This window comes from Echinops telfairi, unplaced genomic scaffold (assembly GCF_000313985.2).
Source record: "Echinops telfairi isolate 266 unplaced genomic scaffold, ASM31398v2 ScPeMD7_443;HRSCAF=831, whole genome shotgun sequence".
Taxonomy (NCBI): Eukaryota; Metazoa; Chordata; class Mammalia; order Afrosoricida; family Tenrecidae; genus Echinops; species Echinops telfairi.
This window is the reverse complement of record NW_022104341.1, coordinates 25,285,984-25,294,325: the sequence shown is the minus strand read 5'-3', so window position 1 is coordinate 25,294,325 and position 8,342 is coordinate 25,285,984. Positions and strand designations below refer to the sequence as shown.

The 8,342-nt window shown below is 49.4% G+C and overlaps 1 protein-coding gene across 1 annotated transcript in view; it reads right to left on the bottom strand.

Moving 5' to 3' along the window:
• BCAR3 (BCAR3 adaptor protein, NSP family member) overlaps positions 1-8,342 on the bottom strand; it is a 118,050-nt gene that overhangs the window by 108,831 nt on the left and 877 nt on the right. The window lies entirely within an intron of this gene.

Below are 8,342 nucleotides of genomic sequence, written 5' to 3'. Positions count from 1 at the left end.
TTTTCTGCTTAAACTAGTGGGCAATTAAAAATAAGTAAAATAGTGGGCAAAATTTACCTGGTCTCCAGTGTCGTAGGAGCCTGGCTCCTCTCTGCTTCTTCAAGAGCTATCTAGATTTCAAGATTGTGTGAGCATGCGCTAGAATGCTCTTCAGCCAGTTACCCAGGCCTCAGTTATTCTCTGATCACCAGGGTTGTTAACGCCTCTCCTATGTTCAATTCAACAAACTTTCACATGCCTATTACATATGAGCGGGTTTCACTAAGTTCATGGAAGAATGATACTAAAAGACAGTGGAATTTTTCCATAAACTTTTTGAAGCCTGCTTGTGGTCAGGTACGCAGACACCAAGATCCCCTAAGCCTGAATCCCTGACTGCTGATTAACTGTTTGAGAGGCGAGAGGAAGAAAACTCTGAAGCACAGAGATCTTTCACATGTTCGAAAGAACGATTTATTTTGACCCAGGGCCTGGGGGAGATGCTCAGAGGGCCACACTGGGAATGAAGCATTCTGAAAGGTTGTGAGCTGCAGGGGAAAGTCTTCTAAGAGGATGCTGCACCCGCAGATGCATAAAAGCCTGGAAGGGCCCTGCAGATTCAGCAAACATCAGAACGTGTGGCCTGGCTCCGATGGAAAAGATTTCGAAGCATTTGCTGGAAGAAGCATAGGACCAGACTGTCAAGTCTTATGCATCCCAAGGTAGCTCAACTGATTAAATGCTCAACTATTAACTCCAAAGTTCATGGCTTGGACCTACCCACCAGTGCCTCAGAATAAAGCCTGGCGATACCTAAACACCATGGCCTTGAAAAGCCCAAGGAACAGTTTTTAATTCTGCAACCCATGGAATTAGAATCGAAGAGGCAGCCACTGGTTTGGTTGGGTCCTGGAAGTCGTGGACGTCCTGCTAAGGGGACCGGAGTTGACTTTAAGTGCTAGGAGAGAGCTGGGTGAGGGAGAATCCGTGTCCGTCCAGGGAGATGCCTAGAGTAACCTTTGGGGAGGAGGTTCAGGAAGCTGATGGCAAGAACCAGCAAGGGAAGACGGGGAACTTGGACCTGGGCCAGGGAAAGATGAGATGGAGTGCACAGACATTCGGAGCTCAGGGCCTGTGGACAAGAGGAAGGACGAGCGGAACGGTGGAGAGCGAGGCACGAGTGGACCAGTCCGGTCCCAGAGGATGCCGGATCCTGGCAAGTGCAGTTAGGAGCAGGGGCAGGAGGTCGGTTTCTACGAGTCAGCACCGTAAAGGGAGCAGTTGAAGCAGAGAGTGGGTCCTTTAGTTGGTTATTATCAGGATCAAATCACAGACGTGAAAGTACCTTTTAGACTGTCAGGAACCACGCAATATGCATGAATTACATCCCTGCCCTTGTGAGCTCTCTCCCAAGTCGGCTTCCAGGGAAGAGTGCCAAAAACTTAAAGCAGCCGTCCTCAACCTGGCTGCCCACAGGAATCACCCGGGAAACTGAAAATGCTAGAGCCCAGCTTCACCTCGGACCACCGACGTCAGACTCTCTGTGGTAGGGCCCGGGAGCAAGAGTTATAACATATAAACCCTTCCCAGGGGAATGAACAATAGAAAAGGGGGTGAAGGGTGACAGAGGATGATGTAAGATATGAAAATAATAATCTGTAACTTGATAAGGGTTCATGAGGGAGGAGGAAAATGAGGAGCTGATATCGAGGGCTCAAGCAGAAAGAAAATGCTTTGAAAATGAGGATGGCGGCACATGTGCAAATGTGCTTGACACAATGGAGGAATGTATGGATTGTGATAAGAGATGTAAGAGCCCCCAGTAAAATGACTTAATAATAATTTTAAAAAGTTATTTTAAAGCTCCCTGGTCCTGTCCAGTGTGGAGACACAAGGAGAGTTTCTTGGGTAGCTGACATTCAGATTTGCTTAGGCTGGATAAATGGTGACTCTAATGGTGAAGCAGAGAGAGCATGGAAGAATGATACTAAAAGACAGTGGAATTTTTCCATAAACTTTTTGAAGCCTGCTTGTGTCAGGTACTCAGACACCAAGATCCCCTAAGCCTGAATCCCTGACTGCTGATTAACTGTTTGAGAGGCGAGAGGAAGAAAACTCTGAAGCACAGAGATCTTTCATTCAGCCCAAGCATTCATTTGTGCTTCTATTCAACTCAGTTGTTCACTCTGGGCGGAGCCCCCGCACAGGGAGGGTGGCTGGCACTGTCAGGTGCTGGGGACATAAGGTCAAACATGGCAGAGAGGTCTCTGTCCTCATAAGGTTACTACTCCACTGAGGAAGCAGACGAGAAGCAATGGCCGCAAGGCTGGGGGTTCCCATAGCTATGGGAGCACCCAGAGTGGGGACCGCTGTCCAGATGAAGCTCACAGCCAGGAAAGGCTGCCCTGCGGAAGGATGCTGATCTGAAGGAGGTGAAGCACAGTTTAATTCAGGGGTCCTCAAACTTTTTAAACAGGGGGCCAGTTCACTGTCTCTCAGACCTGTTGGAGGGCCAGACTACAATTAAAAAAAAAAAAAACTACTAGCAAATTCCTATGCACACTGCACATATCTTATTTTGAAGTGAAAAACAAAAGGGTGAAAAACACCCGGCGGACCCGGATAAATGTCCTCAGTGGGCCCGCATGTGGCCCGCGGGCCGCAGTTTGAGGACCCCTGGTTTAATCATTGGAGGGAAGAGATTATCGAAGGCTGAAGTTTCCAGAAAGTTCTCAACTGCAAACAAATTAAAACTATGCACCTCCTCCCCCATGCTGGGATCTCCTCTACATGTTGCTTCCAAGCTGGATTTTCCCCAGTAAAATTCAGCTCAACCCTGTAGCTCCAAACCAAACTCACTGCCATCGAGTCTATTCTGGCTCAAAGTGACCCTATGTGGGGTTTCCAAGGCTATAAATCTATAGGGGAGCAGATAGCCTTTAAGGGAGTATAGAGTTGGTTTGAACCACCGACCTCAGGGTTAGCAGTTTCAGTAATTATATAATCTGTTGACAATTTGAGAGGATTATGCGTTAAGGGGTGGAGTCTGGCCTGTCAATCAAGATAGAGCCTATGAGGCCTCTGTGTGGGCAGGGCCTTCTCCTGAGGATTCTGGGAATTCCTGTATTTCCTCCTTGGAGGCCAGAGACACTCTCTCTCTCTCTCTGCTCACTCCCTGAGAGACTCTACTAACAAGCCACATGGGACTATTCTGATGGCAGCGAGAACCCTGGACCTGGAGGAGCCACATCGAGACCCCTGCCAGCACTGAGATGTTTACAATGCCACTGGATCCCCAAGACTTCCCATCCACTGACCTGTGATCTTCCTGCATTTGGCGTCATTGCAAGTGTCTTGTGAGTCTGAAGAGGACTTTATAGATTGGTATTGGGCATATGGGCTAATATCAGACTGAAGGACTTGATCTTGACTGGACTGGGATTTTTTTTAATCAATATTCAATTGCTCTGGTACATAAAGTTCTTTCTTATACATATATGAATGTCTCTGGATTCGTTTCTCTAGTCATCCCAGACTAACACAGAAGTTCAACACTACTTAAAAATACTGAATCAAGTCTAGAACTTTCGTCAAGCTTGCAGCTGACCAACAGTGGAATAAGTTGGTCCAGGCTACAGACACAACCAAGAAACAAGCAGTGAGGGAGAGCCCCAAGGGGGAGGTGCTTCCCCAGGTGGAAGGAAGCTCATGTGCAATCTAGTCCCTGAAATAGCTGTATTCTCTGAGGAACAGAGGGCTCTTCTGTGTGCAGGAAGCCTCTAGGTTACGAACATCTGATTTACAGAGAGCCCTTCGTTATAATGGAGGCACTGCTTTGGGATGTTCAACAAAACATTATTATTACTTCATTTATTTTTAAAATCATTTTATTGGAGGCTCGTACAACTTATCACAATCCATCCTTCATTTATTAAGTTAAAGATGTGTTCGTGTATTTGTTAGTGTTGGGTTTTTTTCTGGATGAAAGGTACACTCTATACTATGACAAACATCGTGTGATGGTGCTGGCCAAGCTACTGAAAGCACCGTGGACGGCCAGAAGAGGAAACACTTCCGTCTTGGAAGAAGTCCAGCCCGAATGCCCGTGAAATCATGGATGGCAAGGCTTTGTCTCACACAAGGGGCCAGTCCCTGGAGAAGGACATTATGCTTGGTAAGCTAGCAGGTCAATGATCAAGAGGCAGACCCTCAAGGAGATGGACGGACACAGCGGCTGCAACAACGAGCTCACAGCTAACAACCACTGTAAGAGTGGTGCGGGGCCAGACAGTGCTTTGTCCTGTGGAACACAGGGTGGGGGTGAGTCTGAACGCCACAACACCTAACAACACAACAAAACAAGCCTTTGACGAAGATCAGAGATGAACTCTTCCTAACGGTTGTGACTTCCATAGAAAGCTGACTTAAAGATAGATGAGGAAGGGAACTCATTGGTAATCCGGGGACTTCCTGCACTTGGAACCTAGGTTTACGATTAATACTTTCCATTTTGACAGTGAAGCCATTGACCTCACTGGGCCACTAGACAGAATCTCTCTGGATACCTAGATCGGATCTTAGAGAATCTAGTTAATTCATGCCCCGACTTGTCTCAAATAGAAAGTGAAACACGAATTCGCTGTCATTGAGTCGATTCTGACTCCCAGCTACCCCCTAGGCCAGCGTAGATGGCCCCTGTGGGTTTCCGAGACTCTAACTCTGTATGGGAGCAGCTGATTTCAAACTGCTGACCTTGCATGATGGTAGCACAGTGTGTTATGCTTTGGGCTACAAACTGCAAGGTCATCAGTTTGAAACCACCAGCTGCTTCTCAGGGAAAAGATAAGGCTTTTGACTTTGGGGAAGAATTAGTTTCTGAAACCCACACAGGCAGTTCCACCCTGTCGCACAGGGTCACGATGAGTCTGCATTGACTCGATGGCAGTGAGGACCTGTGGTGCACAGCTCAATTCAACACCCACGATGTCACCAGGGGTCCTGGTTCAGAGAGGGAAAGCAAATATGCATTCGTTCTCTCTCTATATATATATTCTCCGTGGGCTTACTACGTGCCTCAGTGCTTTCGTGTTGATTCTGACCCACAGCAACCGCACAGGATAGAGTAGGACCGCCCCTGAGTGTCTGGGCCTGTAAATCTTTACGGAAGTGAAAGCCTCATTTCCTCCCTGGAGCAGTTAGCTGATTAGCCACGGTTCTACTCTCATGAAGCCAATGTACCTGGAAAGGACCCTAGGTAATTCCTGAGCAATAAGGTCCACTCCCCGGAAGGATTTAGAAACGGAAGGAAAGGACAGGACATAGTGGTTAGGAGTGGAGGGTTAGTTCAGATGAAGGTCCTCTAGGAAGACCTCTCCGAGGAAGTAATGACTGAGCTGACACCTAGAAAGAGAGTCGGCCAAGAGAGGATCTGAACGGGCGTCCGGCAGGCACTCCAGCAAATACCATACCTTGAACTGAGGACAAGTGATTAGAACAGCACAGTGGAGACAGGTCTCTTGTTTTCTCCACATGGAGATGCGTGTGCCTCCATGTCCTTAGTCATCGTGTTCTCCGGTATGTGCTGTTTGCAAAGGAGGCCTGGTGGTGTCATGGCTAAGAGCTTGACTGTTAACCCAAAGGTTGGTAGTTCTAACCTAACCAGCCGCTCAGGAGAAAGCCATGACTGTCTGCTCCCATACAGATTACAGCCTAGAAAACCCTCGGGGGAGGTTGCATGCACTCTGTCACATGGAGTCACTAGACTCAAAATTTGAGAGGATCTAAGAACAAATGGAGCCCTGTTGCCACAGTGGATTTCCAGTAGGGGTGCTAGGTCAGTAGTTTGAAACCACCAGCCACTCCATAGGAGGAAGACAGGGCTTTCTACTCCCCTAAAGAGTTACAGTTTCAGAAACTCTCAGGGGCAGTTCTACCCTGTCCTATAGGGTTGCTAAGGGTCGGAATTGACTTGATGGCAGTGAGTCTGAATGATAACATGTGCTGTTTGATTTTAAAAAATCAAATATGGCATTGCTCTGAAGTCAGACAGTTATAGGTTCAAATTCCAGCCAATCCCTCAGAATGACTACAAACTCTACCACTCATTTACTGACCAGCGACAAGTTAGTCACCATCTCTGTGGGGCATCTGGGAAAACGGGTTCACCTCTTGTTTCCTGGGGCTGTAGTGAAAGGTCAAGCCCCAGTATTGTTACAGCAAACACTCAGTAAACAGCAGGCCTCCTCTGAATAGGGCAGGGGCCGGTCATCATGCTTCTAACAGCGTTGGTTCCCAGGCTGCATCACTGGTCCTGGGGAAAAGTGCAGCCAGAATGGGTCAGGGAGAAAACATCTGAACTCAAATCCACTGCGGTCGGGTCAACGCCAACACAGAGCATCCCTACAGAACAAAGTAGAACTGATTCTTAGGGTTCCCTAGACTGTAGCTCTGGATGGGGACAGACAGCCTTGGCTTTCTTCTAGGGAGCAGCTGGTGGGTTTGAATCACTGACCTTATGGTTAGCAGCCCAGTATTTAAAACACTGCACTATCAGGATATCATTCTAACCTAGAGCAACAGATATAAAATTAACTAAAAAATTTAACCTAGAGCAATAAATATAAAACACACCAAGCTGAGTAGGATGTGCCACCCCCCACCCCCTCCACCCCCCCCACACACACCATGAGTCCACATGCAAACCTTCACAGAAACGTCCAGGGGAGAGACTTTGGCCATCAACTCTCTCTGTTGTGCAGGTCAACAGACAATGTCCTGACGTGGTCTAATGCTAGACCTTGAAATGCATACAAAGGTCAATGACTCTACATCTTGATATGAAAATATGAAACCCATTTGAATGTTCAAAGAGCTGAGGGCTCCACCAAGGGCAAAGGAAAGCCTGGGGAACTTCCAGCGCTCTGCTGCCTCCTGACCCCGGCCAGTCGTCACTGCTCTTTGAAACCCTGCGAGCAGCACCCAGCTCCCTTGCATTACAAGGCTGTCTGAAAGAAGTTGATGATCCCAGGCAAGTTGACCCAGGGCTAAACGGCTCCCTTGTTTGAATTTCTCTCTTTGACAGTGGCATTTTCAAGGACAACTCACAGATGCTATCTGATGTGGGCTTTAAGAACTTTCTGGAATATTAAACTCTGGAAATAATATTCCTAGTTCCCATGCCGACTAGGACAGAAAATTATAAATCGCAGGGATAGCTGCAGAGTGAGGGCGAGGAGATGCCACAAACAGCACACATCAAATCGGTGCTGTAAATCTGGATGGGAACCCAGAGTGACGTTTTGCTTGGGCTTAGGAATCAAGCGTATCCCTTTAGTTTCGAAGCAACCTCTGAAGTCTGGCCAAATGATTAAGTATGGATAATCTCTCCCCGCGGTCCCCTGGCCCACCCCACCCTCTGAAGTGGATTGTACTTGGCTTTCAAACAACACAGCACAGGATTGACGGGATAAGATTCCTAAGACCAGCGAGCATCCGTTTGAGAACCAGCATTCTGTGTCTGAGTCGGAAGGCGGCTGAGGTCTGGTTAGTCATCCTGGAAACGCCGGCTTCGCGGCCGCAGCTCCGCGCGCAGGAGTCTGAGCGGCGAGGGAGGCCTTGGCAAGGCGAGCTGTTTACGTTGCACTCAGCACGCCCCCTTGCACACCCCGCACACAACCGCTTCGCCAGCGGCGTCTCCATTATTAATTGGGTAGACCCTGAGGCCGGCCTCTACCTCATTCCTGGCAACACCGAGGGAGATTATGGACGTTTACACACACACACACACACACACACACACACACACACACACACTTTGAGGAGAGTCAAGATCTAGCCTCACTGAATGCTCATCTTCTACTTTCCATTCTCAGCTAATGGGATGTAGGGGTACAGACCCGAGCTCGGTCCAAGGGTCTTTCTCGTCTGCACCTCGCTTCTAGCGAGGTAACCCCCAAACTAGAGCTTCCCACCCCCCGAAGTCCCCAACCAGGTCCCGTTGCCCCGCGGCTGTGCAGCCTCACCAGCTGCTACGGGGTCCCCTCGGCCACCTCCCCGGCGACGGTCCGTGCACGGCGGCCTCGCCGACTTCAACGGGCAGGACGACGGGCCGAGACCTGGAGCTCCTTCCCGCCCGCGCACCGGCGGCCCTTCCTTCGCTCCCTTTCCCGGCGCCGAGCGAGCGAGCCCCACAGTCTTTCTCAACAAAGGGAGAGACAGGGGCGCGTTGCCAACAGCTACGGGCCGGCTCCTTGGCAGACCTGGCAAACTTGCCAGGAGATGAGTTGAGAAAGTCGCCTCCTCCACCCCCGGCGCCTGCCGCGGCGCGCGGGGCAGAGCGGCTCCCCCGGGAGGGCGGCGGGCGG